General features: G+C 44.0%; 1 protein-coding gene across 2 annotated transcripts in view; it reads right to left on the reverse strand.

Annotated features, from left to right (window-relative positions):
• BANP (BTG3 associated nuclear protein) overlaps positions 1-21,016 on the reverse strand; it is a 1,679,897-nt gene that overhangs the window by 553,180 nt on the left and 1,105,701 nt on the right. The gene's annotated exons all lie outside the window — the stretch shown is intronic.

Here is a 21,016-nt window from a genome sequence, read left to right on the forward strand (position 1 = left end):
GGGGGTGCTGTTTGGGAGAAGTCGTTACACCTCTCTATGAGGAGTGTGGAAGCTGAAAGTACAAACCCAGTGTGGCAGAGCCAAGGGGCTTGCCAACAAGGAGGCAGAGGAATGTTGCATGAGCAGGACATGCCGCAGAGACGCCAGGAACTAAGGGAAGATTCCTGGACGTTTGGAAACCGGAGAAAGCAATGATGCATCTACCGGGATGTGAAGGAAGGCAGGCGTGCGGAACGGAGCTGGGAGAGGAACCGGAACGACGTGGAAGCAGTCCAGAGTGGAAAGCAGGTGGCAAAACTTTGCAGCCAAGTGCAAACAGGACCGAAGACGCCACACAGAGACAGTGAGCCAGCCCAAGCAAAGTGGGGACTCAGGGCATTTCAGCAACTGCACCAAACACCATTTGTAAAATTTAGATCCACAGAAACAGCGACATTAAGGAGATTGCTTGCAAACCAAGAAGGCATATTGCAAATGCAAACCCCAGCCATATATGAATGTATGGAATGCAGATATGAGGGAAACCTAGAGCGAATGTTGAAACAACCAGATATACAAAACCAAAGAAGATATATGGAATTGCAGAATTAAAAGAGAAACCAATACCTATGAATATAAGAACTCCTGGCAGGCAAGTAAACCAGGCAGCTACAAGTGTATGAGAAGTCCTGGCAGGCCAGTAGCCCAGGCAGTTACACATCTACAGGAAGTCCCAAGAAAGAAAGGACTGTGGTTGTTGAATAAAAGAAGGAACATTTGAAAGAAGGAACTACAAGGTTAAGTAGCTTTGAACTTACAGGATTGTTGTGGGCCAAGAAAGACACAAAGAACTGTTAGACCAAGAATCATTGACACAGTGTTGAAGAATCCAGGGGGAGGGAATCCCTCTCCGGAACCAATGACATTTTACCTTGCAAAACTCTTATGTCAGAGCTGTTCTATGTTGACTTTATGAACATTTTTTGCAATCACCAGGGTAAAGACATTTTCCCTTTTCACCATATGATTTCATTTGTGTTGTGAGGGTCAGGATATAACATTTGGATACAAGGACAGTTTTGATTTTGACATCCTGATGCAGACAGATCTTTAATTTTTGGTTTGGTAGGAAAATTCCTCTTAGAGCCGGGTCAGGGAGGCATTTTCCAAAACCGTTTCATGTTAATAAAAGTCTTTAACCAAAAACATGACAACTTTGTGTCGAACTTTCATTTGTGACTCCTCACGGGTGGGTGCGGGTCAGAGAGACTTAATGGTACAGGTGGGAAGCAGGGCTCTCAGCCCAGCAAGTGCTGTGCTAAGAGCCATGCAGCAAGCAGGGTTGTCAGTGTGGCCCTCCTTCATATCACAGGAGCGCCGCGCTGAGAGCCCTGCAGGTGGTGGGTCTGTCGATTCTAAGTTCACCTAAGAAAGGTGCGAACTACCAAAGGTCGCACCTTTCTCATGCAAACACACTTACATACTATGGGGGCTGCAGGGTTTTCCCCCGCAACCCCTGCTCACTATACTGTGAAGTATAGTGAGCGGGTTGTTGCGGGGGACAACCCTGCAGGTGCCGTTTTTTTCTGTTTTTTTTCCACGGGTGTACAGCACAGTACACAGTATACACAGTGTAGTGAGCGGGGTGTTGCGGGGAAACCCCCGGCAGCACCCGCAGTCTTTTTTTTTTTTACTTACTTGCAGTGCTACCACCAAAGGTTCGAACTTGCGGTGTATGTTATAAAGTAGAATAATGCAATAGCCTTTACATTGGCCTACCCATGGAAGCCATCGTTCAAATCCAATTAATCCTGAACAAGGTTATCTATCATTTTATGCACGGTTTAAACATTTGAGATCACACAATCCCATTGGCTCCCTGACTGATAATCACATCTTCAATTGGCTATTATCTACTAGGCTTTTTGGAACAAAGCCTAGAAATACCTCCATCATAAAATAAAGACAGTCAAACCAACCAGGAACCTGAGATCCGGTAACCACAACAAACAATTTATTGAATGTCACATACCCATGACTGAGACTGATAAACACCCCAAAACAGTACTTAAGTTTAACAAAGTAAATTTAACTCAAAACAATACAAGTTCACTCCACTTAACTACTCTTGGAGTTTAAACTAAACAACATGCAGGCTGGGCCGTGTAACTCAGGTTATTTTTTAAAAATAACTTCTCTAATAAGGAAAACAAAAACAAACAGTCCAAGTTCCCAATCTGGTCAAAGCCGTGTGACGAATCGTGGGATTCAGTCATTTCTCCCTATTGGGCAGCATTTCCTTGTGAGGCTAAGAGATGATCCCACTATGCAATATCCCCCCCATTGGGGTGGCGATGAGCGGTCCTCACAGGGAGAGACTCCCGTTCCAGTGAGGAATTCCCTTTCCATCTCACTCAGATATATTCAGAACCAACCGTTTAGCAGAAATCTTGGAGAAACCTCTCTCATTGGCTATTGCGATGCGTCAATAGAAGACAAATATCTCTGCAATACTGGGACATGTAAAACTTATGGAGTAATGCAGAATAAGTACCTACCAGATACTGGGACTAAGAAACAAAAAGGAGTCATAACGAATATGGCCCAAACACAGAAAAAGCACAATCACCAGAAGCTGGGGAAGCCCCAGACAGCGGCATAAAAGACAGAGGGGCGAGAGAGTGCCAGTGAGAGATCTGAAAGTTTTAAAGCAGCGGCTACAGGGAGGCCGAAAGCCTGTGGAGAACGCTACTTAACGTACCAGCAAACAGTCGTGAAGAAAAGCTGTCCGAGTCGGAACGCAAAAGGAGCAGATCATCAAGAGTCTGGCAGGAAGAAGAGGGTCCAAGGAGGGACGTTTGAGGAGGACTAGCCAAAGGAAGCCGGAAGAAGTGCCCGAGCTGCTCGGCACATGCACTTGACACATGGGGGTCTGTTTGTTTGTGTAGAGTCCCGACAAGTGGACACGAGACAAAAGCGGTTGCCTGAACGGGGAGAGAAAGGAAAATCCTTTCCGCGCTGATGCCAAAGTCGAAAAGATAAGAAAGCGAGTAAGAATCCTTCAGGTATACAGCCTCCTCATGCAAGTGAAGCAGCAAGTCATAAGAAGGGTGGGAAACTCTTAGGGGACCAAGTCAGAAGAAGAGTGTGTAACTCTCAGTGACGCAGCCTACTCATCCCAGTGGAGAACCACGACATAAGGAAAATGAGAAACCCTCAGGGAATCATCCTCTTTGTCCAAGCAAAGAGCCAAATAGTAAGAAGAGTGAGAAATCTTTAGGGACTCATCCTTCTCTTCTCAGTGGGTGGACAAATCATAACAAGAGAGACTAATCACTGGGCACATGACACAGATCCCAGTGAGGAAACCAATCATCACAGATATAGCAAGTGCTAAAATGCGGACTGTGCAACTGGTGAAAGAAATAGCAGAAAGACAAAGTCTATCCCTTGCTATTGAAAAGGATGGAGTAAAGGAGTATACAGATACCAGGGTACCTAGCGAGAGGACTCTAAGAAAGCAAAGAGAGATAAAGAAAGGGACATGGAAATTTCCCCTATGAGAAATGAATAAATTCGTACAAGACATAGCTAAGCGCTACTTGAAGATGCTATACTAAAAACAATACCGATTGAAAGAAAACCCCAGGAGAAGGAACAAGTTACTTACTTGTAATTTCTGTTCTCCAGCATGGTTCTGGCATGGATTCACACGCTCATGAATATTCCCTGTCGTCAGGACGGGAATCGTCAGTAAAAAAGAAAGTAGTCTGGTTTTAAAAGCTTGAAAACTGCCTTTTCCCATTAACCAATCACTAAAGTCTTGGTCATACAGCACCCATCCAATGAAGACTGTCTCCCTAAGCCCCACCCCCGGTGGCCATCTTCAAATTTGCAAGCACATGAAGTGACAGTATGAACCGGAAGAGCAACAGTGGGGAAGGAGGGAGGGTATGCATGTGAATCCATGCCAGACCCATGCTGGAGAACAACAGTTACAGGTAAGTAACTTGTTCATTCTCCAGCATGGGGTCTGGCATGGATTCACATGCTCATGAATACGAATACACAGCAGTACATCACACAACCATGGGAGGTGGCAAGGCTCATCGGAAGTACAACCACTTACCCCTGGAACAGACTCACCTCAAACAGGTTGCGAAGCATTGTCTGGTGGACTCTAGACTCCTCCCTGGAATCCCAGTTGACGCAGTAGAATTTCGTGAAGGTGTGCATAGAACTACACGTATCAGCACTGCAAATACCCAGCAGGGAAACACCAGAGAGAAACTCTGTCGTTGCTGTGATGGCTCTGGTGGAATGGGCTCTCAGCCGGCCTGGAAGAGGTCTGTTGGCCAGACGATGACAGTGCATGACGCAGCCGGAGAGCCACCTGGATATGGAAGCCTTTTGACAGGGCCTTACCGTGATTCACAGGCCCAAAATGTACAAAGAGATGAGAAGTCTTCAAAAAACCCTTTCTGTGTGCCACATAGAACTTCAAGGCACGAGCAAGGTCCAGCGCATGCAGCGACCTTTCATCGGGCGAAGGAGGATTCGGAAAGAAGAGTGGAAGCACCAGAGGTTCGTTGAGAATGAATTCAGAAGGAACCTTCAGCATTAAGGTGGGGTGGGTACAAAGCACTACCCTTGCAGCATGGAAGGACAAGTATGGGTGCTTGCAAGACAGAGCCTGAATCTCCCCGAACCGCCCGACCGACCGAGGTGATGGCCACTTGGAAAGCCATCTTCCATGAGAGAAACATCAGCCAGGGCTTGATGCAATGGTTTTAATGTAGGCCCCATGAGTTTAGTAACAACGACCATGAGCTCCCAAGTCGGGCAAGGAGCCTTCTATGGCAGAAAAGTCCTGAAGAGGCCTTTCAGAAACTCCTTGATGAGCCTGTGAGACCACAGCGATGGCCTGCCCGGTGACAAAGTGTACCAGGAAATGGCCACCAGATGCACCTCGATGATTGAGGCGTGGGCCAATCTGGCCTTGGCTAAAGACAACAGGAGCTGTGGGGCTATGACACGCAGGGGTGTAATTTTTTGTGCCCTGCACCATACAGTGAAGCGTTTCAATTTGTGGGCTTAAAACGAAAGTGCAGAGGATGGTTTAGCCTTGGCCAGGACCTTTCTACATTCTAGAGGAATGTCATAATGCCAAAACTCTAGGGCTGCTGCAGGTGCCAAACTGAGGTTCAGCAACGCTGGGTCGTGGTGCAGTATCGTTCCTTTTTCTGTGAAGAGGAGGCAGCCGGATGGCCGGTGCTATCGCCATGAGGAGCAGTTCCGGGTACCAGATCTGGTGAGGCAACGTCAGAGCAATGAGTATCAACTTGCTGTGACAGCATATGATTGTGTTCAGCACACATAGCAGCAGTGGAATTGGACGGAACGCGTGCAAGAAGAGGCACTGCCATGTGAACGAGAACCCATCTCCCAGGGTCCCCGGCTGGAGAAACCTGCTGGCGAAAGCCTGGCACTTCGAGTTTGCTGCTGTCGCAAAGAGGTCAATCCAGGGGCGGCCTCACATGCTGAAGAGATGTGACGACTGTGCCTGCTGGAGCTCCCATTTGTGTCAGGACCGCAGTTCCATGCAGAAGGAGTCCCTCATGGTGTTTTTGATGCCCACCAGATGAAATGGGACAAGAAACATGTCCTGAAGAATGGCCCAGTGCTACAGGCCCTGCAACTCCAGGAAGAGAGCGGGACCCGCCCTGCTTCTGGATGTTAAACATATTGGTGGTTTTGTCCCTGAAGATCCTCACCACCCATCCTTGCAGCAGAGGTAGGAAAGACTTGCAGGCCCAAAACATGGGCCGCAGCTCCACAACATTGATGTGCAGAGCCTTCTCCTTCGGAAGCCAGAGGCCTCTGGCATGGGTCTATCCGGTGTGAGCCCTCCATCCGTCCAGAGAGGCATCCGTGGTGACCGTAGCCTAGAACGGGGAACCTGAAACAGGGCTCCCTGCATAAGGTGCTTGCATACTCCTCACCACTGAACGGCTTGTCTGAAATTTTGGTTACGGCAATCCTGTCTGTCCACTTGCCCACGATCTGGAGCCACCTGGCACCCAGAAACTCCGGCAGAGGTCTCATGATAAGGGTCAGATCTCTTTTGGACACACAGACGGATAGTATAATCTTTACGACAAGACACAGATGGATCTTTAGTTTTGGTTTCCTAGGAAGGAAAAAACTCTCGCTAGGATAGGGACAGAAAGGTCTTTATCCAACCCTTTTGTTTTAATAAAGATGTCGGATGTTGAAATTGTTACAACTTTGTGTCTGCCTCTCATTTTTGGCCCCTCAGATAACCTATTAATTTTCTCTTGAACCAAATGCCATTTTTTGAATACCCTTCCATCTCAAGATTTAGGCATAATGCAAGAACTTTAATCTGTGTCAATTATTTATAAAATAATGATTATTAGTAAACTATTTATCAACAACTGAAAAGCGGTATGTGGGAGAATTCAAAGTGTGTGATTAGTTTAAAGCACAGCAAAGGGCATGTTCATTTGATTGTGGAGGGATTCATGACATTTGTAAGTGCGCACCAAACTCGATACATCATTCCTCCTTCCATGCAATTGCAGATAAAGCCCCCCTTGATGCAGCAGATATTTTCTATGCAACACTAATTAGAGTGTTTCTCTTAAAATGCCACTCACACAAAGCATTCCCTGCCTTTTCATATAAGATTGCATTTGAAAGTTGCAACTTGCAATGTGAAGGTCTAATCCTTCTGTGGCATATAATGTAAAGTGGGACTGCATGAGAGAGGAGCTCTTACCACCCTTGAGATGCCTGCACTGTCTCCCAGTTCAAGGAAGATGACATTTTAACACCTCCCCATCATATACAAAGTTATCTGTGAAGTAACTGAGAACAGTAGCATCTTCCACAGCCCAAAAATAAACCTGTAATGCACCCCAACATCCAAATCCATCAACTTGCTTTGCTAAATCCTCGGCAGTACGATGATTAATTTGGAAACTAGCTCATATATTTGGGACAGACTTCAGAAAGAGCTCAGCAAGTGACTCAACCTTCTACGCTTCAGATAACAACTCATGGCCCACTTCTTTGACCCAAAATCTAAACACAGACCGGAACCACCATTCACAAAAAAGCTTGGTTTTGCTCTCTAGCCTTTAGCCTTCAATAAATGCACACACGGGTTAAGGCCAGTTGTACAGCTTAACTCTTTACTGCAAATAGATAGTGAAGTCATGAGGATAATCGCTGGGCTTTCCAGGGCTGATGCCACATGACAGTGAAAATCCAACCGCCAGCTGGGATAAGGTAGATATCTGTTGCCCAGAGCTGGCAGCTGGGCACACAGAGCTTGTTCTGGACAATAAAATAAGAGGCCCCCAAATAAGTACGTGGGTTTGGACTTTTTTTTTTTAAAACGTCAGTAAGATACTGGCTTCTACCAATAACCAACGAAATACTGTGAGACATGAGTACCTGAGGTTTCTACTTTGGCGGCCCAGGAGAAATTCTGCTATTCATCACCTGGATCTCCACGGTATAATGAGTTACTATAGTGTAGAAGGATGCCGATAGGTGCACTCATTTTACCTTCAAGGTTCTATTGCAAAATAACCCGTTTTCTTTTTAAGCACACTACATAGGATGGTTGTGCTTCTCTTTATAAAATTCCAGCATCAAGGGATAATGGAACATAATAGTTTCCCTCGTAACCAAAGACTGTCTCAGCCGCACACAATAACCTTTGGAACCCCTTCCCTCCCCTTTCAGATGCTTTTTAAAGATGTTTCAAATACCATAATTACAAGGGAACCGAGGTTAGCTCATTGCCATAGCATACAAAGTGAAATCTTACCCTGCATTTCATCACTTTTGGAATCTTTGGATGCAAGCAATACATTATTTTGTGGTGACATAATAACAGTCATATCAATCATAGCACTAGTCCAAAATTGTTTCACCAATCCTTCATAAACACCGACAACCTTCAGCAAGACAATCATTGGTTCTAAAACTGTTTAACAATCGTAACATCCTCATCTTTAAGTATACATGCCTCCTTACCCACGTTCTACCTATTCAGTATTAACTAGATTTTGTTTGTATTACGTTTTCGGCACATACGGCCTCTGATAAGCCGAAAGATAAACGGATAGGCTCATGTTTAGTTGCTCATTGATAATGAAGCTTAGTTATTGTCCAGTAGAGAGGAGTTCCCCCTCCTTTCACCGATACAAGTGACCCACATCCATTGAACGGAAATTGAAATGTGAACAGTCTGCTTTTCAAGTTTGACACCGGAAGCTGTGCAAAATGCAGCAACAACAGAAAACATACTCAACTACATTAGCACACTGCTGTGATTTTTTCAGTCTTTCCTCTTCCCTGTTAGCATCTTCAGGGTGGATTAGGGCGTTTAGTGCGCAACGCTGACAGGAATGAGCCAAATGTGTATGCCGTGCATGCTATGATATAAAACTGTGCATATATCATGCTCAGAGGCAGGGGTGTTGCTAGGCATGGAAAAGATCAGGGGCTAAGCTAATGTTGGGACTGGCGGGATTCGGGGCTAGCTATATCCTTTTGGTTGTAGCCCCTGAGCTCCTATCCGGGGCTACAGCCAAAAGACCCGGGGCTATAGCCCCCTTCGCGCCCCCCCCCTAGCAACGCCTCTGCTCAGAGGGTATGCTGCTCTTTACCTTCCCGTTCTCGCTACCGAGTTTCAAGCGCCTGCCTGGCTGCACTGGCTGAACTCAAGAATATTCGAATCCCGTGTGCACTTCTTACATATGGTCACTACTGACCGCCATGAACACACAATATCCCAGTATCGGGTGTACATTTCAGAAGCAGGGAAAGGCCTTCCTCGTTACGGACTTCACTTTTTCCACTGGCCTTTTGGAATATTTCGCATGAGATCTTGAGATGCAGACTTTAAGCACCATCTTTGTAGACTTTTGAAAATACTCTTCTGCATAGTTTTGAATCGATCATGTAATTCAGATCAAACACGACATTTACAGTGATGCGTTAATTGAAATCATCCCCTTACTCCATATAATATTATATGAACCGTAAAATGTCACTTGCTTACCATTTGCAATGAATAACAAGTGTATAAGGATTTGCCACTGATCCCATGGTGAATTGTGTGGGGTAACCAGAATTTAGAATGAGTCATAGGGGCTGATTAACAAAGAGGTTAACTGTAGGAAGTTTCACTTATGTTATGATAAAGGATATTTATACCGCGCACTGTCACCACCGGAGTGGTACCCTGGTGCTCTGGCAAATCTGAAAAGCAAGAGGGTGGGGTAGTAGGACTGAGCGTTAAAAGCACAAGAGGGCTGTGATGTGCTGTTGGCAGCTTCAGTTCAGTTTACACTGTTCGCTGAGCATAGGTGTGGTTTTTCGGTCGATAGTTATGTGCTGTTGTGTGAGCCAACCCAGTCACAGATTTTGTTTTTATTTACATAGAGCAAACACAGTGCTTCAAACAGAAACACTTTACACAAGCAGTGCTTCAAATAGAAACACTTTACAGAAGGTCAATGCATCAGGTGTTGTGATCCCATTGCTGGGTGCTTTACAGAGATAGAATGGGGAGTGTGGATTTCACATGAATCAGTTTCTCGAGGAAAATGTTTGTGAACAACGGATGGGAAAGCATATTGATAAAATATATAATTTATAATTACTTGTCAGGTGGGATGAGGCTGAAATTCAGGGGGCATGATGCAACAATAGGCCTCAGGAGAAGCTTCAGAGAAAGGATGTCCATTTCGTCTAGGTGACCATGAAGGCCAGAATGGTGGGGTTATTCTTAACGTGAAAACAAACTGAAGGGTGATGGATGGAATGTTTTGAATGAATTACCCCCAATATTGCTGTAGGGACCCCTTCAAACCATCACTTTTCAATACTTTCCAGTAGCCATCAGTCTTCAGTTTTATAAAAAGTAACCCTAAGTGGGTTAGGTTCACCCAGTGATAGGCCCCTCGTTTGCTGTGCCTAGATATCTATTGTAACCACATGGATGATGGCCCAATCAGGCCGAAAGGCGTCTAGGGTTGCTTGGGTCTTGTGCAGAAGGGATATAATCTAGCATTTTGTGCTGGGACCCAGCCTGATTTTCAAATAGTTTCCTTTCTTGGACGTCAGACTGAAAAATGATGCCCAGGCTGTCCCCCGGTCTCTCATTTACCAATTTGCAGATGCTTGTTTTGTTGTACATGGGGTACAATGCAGCAAGGCCAATGGTAGGCGTGGAAGGTTGCAGGCTGTTTGGCCTTGTGAGGTCTACTGCCCTCATTTCCCAGCTAACCTTCCCCTCAAGGATCTTCTACCCCCCCTAACACTACACACATAAATCTTGCAGAGACTGGTCTAGCCGTCAGCATATCAACACTAATCGAGCCATGACTAAGCTTTCCGCCTTGGCCTTATCAAACCCTCCCACATCAGCGGTTAAACAGACCCAAAGCACAGTAGTCCATCAGATCTTGGGCCCTTCTCTATGGATAGCATACTCCCAAGTGTGTCTGCTAAATGCATATAAAGCAGATAAGCACACAGGAACCAGGTACTTCCAATTTACACCCAGCGACACCACCGCTCTTGCATCTGTATCTCCCTCTGTGCCACTTTTGTACCCCTTTCTGTGTTTTTCTTATAGAGCAACACACAGTGGCCACCAACAATAAATTACATCACAGAACAATGCCAGTGATTATGATTTATCCAAAACCTTCCATTCATCCATTACTCTTCAACTTTGGGGATATTCTTGACATCAGGAAGGAGGTTCCAGTGTTAAGCCAGTGTTAAGGAAAAAGAGCATGAACAAACAGAAAAGGAAGGGTTAGTGTGGAACAGGTTGAACAGGGCTTGGTAATGAAGGACAGTAATTGTGGGGTTGAGTTAGCCAGAATTGAGGGTGGAACAATTCATGCACAGCAGCACAGGATGACAGGGGAAGAGCGGAAGACAAGGTCGAGATAATTACCAGAGTTGGTGGTGTTCGATAGGCTCAGGACCTTGAAGTCTTGCCCCAGGAGTTTGATTGGGGCCTATAGATGGGGAGCGGTGGGTAGGCACATTCTATTTATGAGGAAGATCTGACTCAGTCAGGGAAAGTGAGAGAAGGAGGTACAGTCAGTATGTAGAGCAGCAAATATGGCAGTGTCATGAGCGTGTGGTACAGGAATCTGTGACTATATAGAGAGATGAGGTCGCCAGAGTTGAAATAGTGAGTATAAAGCGTTGCATTGTCAATATTATTCCAGAAGAATCGGCCTCTGATGATTCTCTCTAGTTCTAAAGACTCAAATGACAGAAGTCTATCCATTAAAATCAAGGTTCAGGATACTGAAGTGCTACTGTGCTGAGTGTAAGCCCTGAATTCCAACGACCCCTTATGTTTTCACGAACTTGCACAACATATTAAAAACTGCAATGTGGACTTCATCATCCTGGGCGGGGACTTTAACTTAGTTATGGACATTATGCTGGATCATTCGAATGGATCGAAGAACCAGCGGGTGTTAAAGAGCAAGCAATCGCTAGATAGTCTGATTGAGGAATTCTACTTGGCTGGCATATGGCGGCAGGAGCACCCATCAGGGAGAGACTATAGCTTACCTTCAGTGTGCCATGATGTTTATTCAAGGATAGATTTCTTCTGGACTTCTGGACACATAACACCGACCTGTTTTGACTCAGATATAGGTACTATAGTAGTTCGTGATCTTGCGCCGGTCTGCATCTGCCTCTCATTATGATACACATTGATCAAGTCTTCTTGTGGAGAATGAATATGTCCCTTCTCCAGAATGAAAACATAAAAGATGAAATTGTGAGGGAAATAGAGGATTTTATTCAACATAACAGAACAGATGACGTATCCAGTTTCCACTTTCTGGGAAACATTGAAGTGCTTGATGAGGGGAGTGCTGATGTGCAAGACCGGCTGCTACAGAAGGGACAAAGAAAGGGAGATGAAAAAATTGCCAGAAGAGGCAAAGGCTCTTGAACTACGCTATGCAAACACGCAGGACCCTGCGATTCAACAACTCAGAAAGGTAAAATATGAGTTAAATAAGATCATAACTGAGAAATTGGAGTATGCAATGCTCATGTGTAAGATAAATTATTTAGAGCAAGGGGAAAGAGCAAGATGGCTTCTTGCCTGTAGGTTGAAGGTGGCAGAAAGTGAACTGATCATTGCAGCGATTAAAGACAACTCTGTAACATGTTGATCACTCCAACAGGTATCAATGATCTGTTTCGGCTCTTCTATGAACAGCTATACTGTTCTGAAATTATATGCGGGATTGGCAACTTAGTAACAGCCCTCTCTCAGATTGCGATTCCTAAACTATTGGAGGATCTTGCGCATCAAATGGAAGGCACTACATCTGCGGAAGATATCCGCTTGGCATTCTCCACTCTAAATGCAAACAAGACGTCAGGTATGGATGGGCTGCCCTCCGAATTATACCTTCTTTTACCCAATAGAGCCATTGCACTTCTCCAGGATGTGTACACTGAATCTTTTGGTACAGGGCTTTACTTAACACAATGAGACGTGCTAGTCTGATTAACACATATTGAAAGATTATGGCCAAATTACTGACAAAAAGACTGGGAAAAGTGATAACGCTGCTGATCTATGAAAATCAAGTCAGCTTTGTACCTGGAAGATTTATAGCAGATAATATGAGAACATTTGTGTCAACTATAGAACGAGGAAGTAAGCGTGCAGTCCCATGGCGGCTTTCTCCCTCGATGCTGAAAATGCCTTTGACAGGCTTGAGTGGAACTATCTCTTTGGAACCCTGAGGATGATGGGGTTTGGATCCAATTTCATACGTTGGGTTGAGCTGCTTTATACGGATCCTCCTGCAGTGCCCTCACAAATGTTCTGGTATAGGATAATTTCCAGCTACAGCGTAGAACCAGACAGTGGGGCCCGCTCTCTCCTTTGCTGTTCATTATTGCTATGGAACCCTTGGCCATTTTGTTAAGGACAAATACTTAAGAACAGGGTCCTCACCCTAGGCATCAAAGAATCCGCCCTGAATTGGATCACCTCCTTTATGTCCAATCACTCACAAATTGTTCTCCTTCCCCCTTTTGCCTCCGCCCCGCTACCCAGTCGCAAAAGGGGTTCCACAAGGACCATCCCTCTCAGCACTCCTTTTCAATCTCTATCTAAGCCCACGGCCAGCTCTCATCCACTCACGCAACCTTACCTGCTGCAACTACGCAGACGACACGCAGATCATTTAGAAAATCCCCAAGATCCAAGCCTCACCACCTCCTGACCTTGCCTCTTGCCTCATGGATGTCGACCATTGGATGACTAAAAAATGCCTAATTCTCAATCCCGGTAAATTAGAGATCCTAAAATGTGGCAAAACTGCTCTGATTCCCCAGTGTTTACCGTGGCCGGCTGCCCTTGGAGACGACCAGCCCCTTCCGACTCCGTCAAAAATCTTGGATGCACTATGCACGTAGACCTATCCCTGTCCAAGCACATCAACTCTGTATTCAGAACCTGCCACTTCCACCTATGCATCCTAAAACAAATCTTTCCTTACCTCTCTTACCCTCAAAAGGTTTCTGCAATACTGGCAATGATCACCTCTATCCGGGACAACGCCAACTCCCTCTACCTTATGGTCCTGGCACGACAGTTAAGGAAACTTCAACCTATCCAAAACGCAGCAGCCAGAATCCTCCTCGCCCTCTCGTCCAGAGAACACATCACACCCCCACACTAAGTATTCTGCACTGGCTCCGAGTTAGCCTAAGAGCAACCTTCAACGCCATGTGAATTACACACAGAGCACTCCATAATACGATACCCAAGTTCCTTCAGAACAAAATCATCCAATCATTCACTACCAGCCCCCAGAAACCTCTGATCGGGCTAAGCTCTCCTCCTAGCTATTCCACCGCACCGCTTACCAGAGTTGGCAGCTCAGCCTTCTCTATCCTAGCGCCCATATCTGGAACACTCTTCCTCTGCACATCTGCCACACCGAAAACTACCTCTTCTTCAAAAAAACCATCAAAACCTGGCTTTTTTACTGCACTATCCTGAAATCCCGAATATAAGAACTATCTCCCAGGCAGTGCTGGCACACACTCATAGACCCGTCATGACGCTGCCTTCCCTCAAGCGACAAGAGCTAAGTCACACCACTCACATATGTAATGTCACAGGATTGATGAACGGCTGCACCTGGCATGCACAGAAATCGGGCAAATCGCAACAATAGTAGTAGAAACACAGTGGTGGGATAGAACTAATGCCACCAACACTGCAATTGTGCACCCAACCCACCCTGCAGAATCTTGAATCTTGAAGCACAAACCGTATGCCCTGTGGCGATTAGTTGGAGCAGAGACTGTTGTTGCTGCTAATCTGTTTAATGACAGCCACAATAAATAATAGAAGAAGCAAAAATACCGTAGAGGGGCACCCTAACATCAAAAGTTCAACTAATGGCGGCAAGGTACATACAATACACCACTACACTGGCTCCACATCAGAATACAGCAAGGACTACAACAAACAATTTGGTCATGCTGTTCACATAAATTCTCTGCCGAATCTCACAACTGACTATGCCACAACACCTCTGACAGCAGAACGCAGCGCAGTCCTACGATAATTTTGGGCACGCTGAACACATAGCGAGTCTGTAGAACAGACGCCACCCCCTACTCTTCTCAGCACCCGTCCACATGCCTGACCGGATGGGTTGCTTCGATACTGGAGCTTGGCCAGTCCTGCTAAGCCTTTTGTCAGCAAAAAGCGCACACACATCATAATCGTGCTCCAGAAACACTCTGGACGTCGGTCCTCCGAGGGCGTTATCACTAACAGTGCAACGAGACTATAATAATGTTAAAATTGATGCTATACAAATGACAAATACAATACAATACAAATGAAGACATTCATGAAGTCTGACACAGAGGTCGCTCGGGCCAGATCTAGCTATATGCAAATCTTCTGGCGGTTGTGGAAGATCACAATTAGAGCATTGCCTCCCTGATGTTGGTAATCAATGCCTTCTCCAAGATCTCAGGCTAAAAGGTTCACTGGAGCAAATCCAAGAACCTAACTGTCTCTGCTTCCTGCATGAAGCACATGTTTGATCATTTGACCTTCACATGGTACCCTACCAAAAGGCAGTACTTGGAAATCTGGATCGGCCTGGTGTCAAGTTAACTACTACAAGTACATTTCTCTTTCCTATTACCCAAAATCAAATCCGACATGCATTGGTGGCCCCTTTTGAAACTTTAATTGTGGTGGAAAGTTAATTGTATCAAGATGAATACGGCACCTAAGATTAACTATATCCTCTCCATTCTTCCCTTCAGAATGCTGAAAAACCTCTTTAAAGAAATAAATACACCAATGCAAAAATTCCTGTAAAATGGCAAACCTCCTAGACTGGCGCTATGGAAACTACACCTTCCATCAGATTTGGGTGGCATGAATCTACCGAACCTTTCAAATTATCATCTGGATTTCTCTGAGACATTTATGTGGGAGGATAAAGCCTGAGATCGACCTTTGGGCAAATATTGAATCAAACGAGAGCACGCTGCTGGAACCCAGCCATGATCACAAGGAAGTTACGAAGGGAGAACCCTCTTGCAGAATGTTTGCGTGACTGGTGAAGCAAAATCTCGCAGTTGTTAGATTCTGGCACGTTTGTCTTCCCCTGATGCATCTGTATGGATGAACCCTGTATTTACGATACATGGGAAAACTGTATTCTGGCCGTCCTGATTCTTGAGAGGTATCTGCTATGTGAAAGATCTGCTTGATGGGGACAAGTGGATTCCTTTAGTCCAACTGTGTATTATATATGATTTGCAGAACTGCACCTATACGGAATAAAGAAAATTGAGAGGTATTATTGCTGAGAAGCCCAATTGCACAACTTTGCCATTTTGTTAGAGTGCGGCCTGGTCAAATTTGGAGCTGTGCGCGACTGCAGCCCATCAAGCCATGACGCTGTTCAAGTTATTGGCTTATGTTAACAAAGGTGACACAGAGTTTATGCCTTTACGGGCCAGAGGGCTGGGGGAAGACCTGGAATCTGGCTGCTGGAAGAGATGCGGCAGCAACATGTGCCTTATAAACCATGGACTGAGGGCCTCGCAGATTAATATGCTCTACAGGACATATTGAACACCGGAGCGGATGTATCCGAGAAGTTTGTCGACAACGATTTGTGCTGGAACTGCAGGCAGGAGAAAGGAACACCAAGTCATTTCATTTGATTTTGCTGAAAAACTAAAATTCTGGAAGGCCATATCGGAGAGAGTGAGTTTGGTATTGTGATTTAATATACCCGTGAAGGCTTCCCAGCTTGGGATGATAACCTAGTGGACGATTTGAGTTATGTAAATACAACCTGTTTATTTAAAAAATATATATATTTATTGAATATAGCTGAATAGTTCAACTTTTTCAATATTCGAAAAAAAAATAATTTACATATTAAGGACATCAAAAAGGAAAAAAAAAATCAGATAAAATCCAAGCAAAATAAGGAAGAAATGTAAAAGAAGAATAGGACAGAATATAAACAAAATAAGGATAAAATATTTAAAAAGAAGTCAAAAGTCAAGATCCTCAGGAAGGGCCAAACCTAAACGAGACTTCGCTAAAAGAAAAGAAAATATGATAATTCATGTATCACATATTAAAGTAAATAAGCATAAATAAAAGTCATAATTTCCATTCAAACATATTTACATAAAATAAGTCCCCTCATTGTTTAGTGAAAACAACATACCATGTATAGAGCTCATGGCCCATCCCTGTTTCATCTTATCATATGCATTCGAATATAGTGACCAAACTTGAAGGCCCGTATAGTGCTAATCCAAAAAGGATGCAAAATTAGATTTCAATTTAATGGCCGCCAGAAAGTTATGAGTGGCGATGAGTATGCTTATTGAGTTAGTGGATAATATCTCTGACCATCGGGTTTCAGGGGGTAAAGCACTGAAGTTAGACATGTGCTATTCAAAATGTTTCCTTCTCAAGTTATTTACCCCTGGGCATTCGGTTATAATATGTTTGAGGGTTTCTTTGACTGCCATGTCCTGGCAAAAGATGCAGTAGTTCTCTTTTTCTGGCAACAACCTCCTTCTAACCAGAACGTCGCGAGTGGGAAATAAATTAAATCGCAGATGTAGAATGGTTGTTCTTACTTGTGAAGAGGGAGATTGATTTAGGTATGGAGCCAAAACTTTAAGTCTTTTATGTTCAAAGGCCAATATCTGAAAATCTTTATATGAGAGACATACCAATCTTGTATTAATCCAGTCTGATCTGAACAATTTTTCTTTTGCTTTAGTTGGATTAACAATGAGAGTTTCCAAGGACAGGTCGGGCCTGGCCAGAATGTTATAAATCTGCAAAGTCCAAGTTTTGACAAATGAATGTGCAAAAGTCAACATGTAAGTGGATAGTGTGGCAAGTATGTTATCAGGTTTTACAGAAGTAAGGCACTTGCGAAACAATGCACACAGCCTCCAATGATATTCTGCACTCAAAGATGTTAGACCTAGTTCAAGTCTTAGCCAAGGACCAGGAACACATTGAGGGAGTTGTAATACACCTCGCCAATATTTCGCCTCTGACTTGTGCAAACACTTGGGGAAACAATATTTTAGGTCTCAAGGCCATATAATATGGTAGGCAAAACTTTTTGTCTCCAATAGGAGATTGCTGGCCTGATGGTAAATTTACCAAATTTGTACAAAATGATTTTTGTCTGAGAGATGGCAGACATGATCTTAAGGTCCAAGGATTTGGAGTGCGAATAATGGAGGGTGAACCATCAAACAAAATACCTAGATAAAGGTACGTTGGAAACACATCCACAATTCTATTATCGATTTTCAAGTCAAATTGCGTTCTTCTGGAAGGCCTTGGAGCATAAACGACAACTTGTGTTTTATTTTAAGTTGATTACTAGCTCATTTGCTTCCAGATATTCATTTAGCGCAGATAGTAACCTCTGCCGGCCTATCAGTGTTTTGGAGACTAGCACCAAATCATCTGCGTTTCACAGGGCTTTAATGATGGCACCATTCATTTTTGGCGAGTCCGAACCTACTGGAAGAAAGGTCTGACTTACATCATGGATGAAAAAATGTAAAATGGAAGATGCCAGGACACAGCCTTGTTTCAACCCTCTAAATGTTAGTATCGCCATAGACAGTAAACCTGATACAGATAGTCGGACCATTATGGTTGTTGACGAGTGTAGGGCATGTATAATATCACATAGGGTTACAGGACAATTAGCCAAGAGTAATTTTTTCATCAGTTTGATCCTAGAAATAGAATCAAAAGCAGTATGTAAATCAACAAAAGCAGAAAATAACGGTTGTCTTGTTGATTGAGCTTGAGCTTGAGCCTTTAAGGCGTTAAGAGTCAGTAAATTGATGGTAGTGCCCAACCTTGCCACAAAACCAGTTTGACAGGGATCCCGTCGCTTGCAGCACTCAGTCTAAAGGGAGAAATCTCTCAATGCTAGACGAGCAAAGATCTTCCCTGGAGCGTCGAGCAAAGCAATGGGACGATAACTTGCGGGGATTCCCTGTCACCCTTCTTAAAAATTGGAACAAGTAAGGAGGACTGCCATGAGGTCGGAATTTTTTTGGAACAAATAATTTGATGGAATAAATTGTTCAGTATCACAGCCCATTTAGAAGGATTCTGATTGAACATAAAGTTGTTTAAACAATCAGGCCCTGCGTCACGTGAGGATGAGGATTTTTTTATGAACTCTTCAATTATGAAAGGTGAACATTCCAGGTTCCACTGGTCTAGAGTTGATGTAGAATAGACAAAGTCAATATGTTTGGTATCTGCATATAATTTCAGAAAATGTTCAATCTACTGTGATTCAGATCCACCACACAATTGAAGATTGGCTTGATCTTGAGTCGTCACGCTTTTAAGCAGCGACCATATTTGGGCAGAGTTTTTATTGCATGCAGCGCATAAAAAGGCTCCACCATCCTGCTGGTAGAGAATTGCCTTTCTTGCTCGGCACCAATTTCGATACTGACATTTCATTTTCCGACGACTACATTCTTGTCCACTTAACGGAAGTTTAAGTGTGGCTCTTAAGTCTTTCCTGTAAATACGTATTACTTGCTGCAAAGTTTGATCATTTTGATGTTTATGTGTTAGCACATTAGGAGATCTGCCAATGTACAATGAACCAAAGAAAGGAAGAATATCTGCATAGAAGTCACGCTTCGAGAGAAATAACCCTTGAGTAGCAAGGTTGAGAGCATATAAAGAGGCATCTGTCCACTTAAAATGCGTTTTGGTAGTATGCACACTTAGAACTTGCTTCTACCAGCGTTGTTTTAACAACGTATGATCACGATATCCCTGCCATTCAAAGACCAGCATATGGTGATCACTGATGGATTGAGACAGAATTTCCAATTTAATGGCCCTGTGGAAGAGGCTATCTGAGACAAACACATAATGAATGATTGAATGGGAATTGCCTCTTTCCCATGTAAAACCAGTGCAACTTGGCCATGTCTGCTTTCCGTTGCAGTAGTTGCAGTGGCCTGAACCGCTTGGGGGACAGCACGAATCCCAGGCGCATGTTATTCCGTGGCTGCATGCTGGCACAGAAATGATCCTGAGTGCCTGGAAATCACCAAATTGCTTTTGTGTTGATGTCCGGATCGATGAACTGCTAACCCTGTCGACCTTTGAAAAGGCCATTTACAAATAAATGGGTGAATTGGACAAGTTTGATGAGATCTGGGGTCCATTCTTTGACATGTCTGGTTGACAAGGAGTGGCGGAGATGATTACATTATAGCTTTCATCCCGCTTGATGCACAAGCCCCTCGTTTTTCATGCTTTCATTTAATTTCTACATGCCAAACGATATAAATTCTGTTTTTTTTTACTGATGTATGATATCTTGAAGCTCACCAGTAGACTAATGTTTTAGGGTTCCATTTCTGATGTGTTGCACCTGTATATCTTCACACTGTTATTTGGCTCAATGCATATTGTTTTGATTACTGTATTCTTTGTTCTGTCTGCATTTATGAAATAAAAACTAAATTAAAAAAAAGTTGTATTGAAGAGAGATCAGGCATTCCAGTGCCCAATAGCCAAGTGTTAGAACAGGGGGCAGTGGAAGAAGGAGTAGAACGTAGAGGGAGACAGGAGTAGATGAAGTTAGAGTGGCCGTGTTTGAAGTGACCAGACTTTTAAAGATGATGGAAGAAGAGGAAGAGATGGAGAAAAGGGCAGACCGGTAGGATAGCGGAGGGAAACCCAGTGGAGGACGTTGAATGTCCTTGTGAGGTGTAGCGAGAGGGTGGTTAGGAAGAGGAGCAGAATGCGGCGGTGCATGAGAATGTCAGACCTGGCTGTCGAAGGTGTTGATGAAGTACGGTTAGAGGATTACATACGCTGGGATTTGGCCAAGTCCTGAAGCCAAGTATAAGAGCAACACATCTGAACTTTGACATGGCGCTCAACATCTATCAAAACAACATGGTTCTCTGTGGTATTGTATCAATGAGCTGATGGAACTAAATACCAAAAGAGTCCTCTTTCTGCAATTTGCCTCATTCTTCTCCCTTAGACCGGTTTACTTTCAGTTGTACAACATAAAAGGAGGAGAGAAATTGAGTTGTGAAGAGGTATGGGAAGGTATAGGGCAGAATGTGACTGGCTAACTTGTATATTCTGTTACTGTGTTATCAAAGCCTGGGGTTTTCAAAATAGCAAGGGTAACGACAAACAGAAAGCAATTACCAACATTAGCTGTTTGGTCATGAGGAATGCACACAGGTCTAAATGTTGTGACACTGTGACAACAATCTATCTCAAAGCATGCCGTAAAAAAAAAAGAAACAAAAAGAGAAAAACATTAAAACTTCTCAGGCACTTGACTATTGTAGAATAATTGTCGGATGGAGTAAGGGCTATCAA

This window comes from Ambystoma mexicanum, chromosome 1q (genome assembly GCF_040938575.1).
Source record: "Ambystoma mexicanum isolate Mex_15411 chromosome 1q, UKY_AmexF1_1, whole genome shotgun sequence".
Lineage (NCBI taxonomy): Eukaryota > Metazoa > Chordata > Amphibia > Caudata > Ambystomatidae > Ambystoma > Ambystoma mexicanum.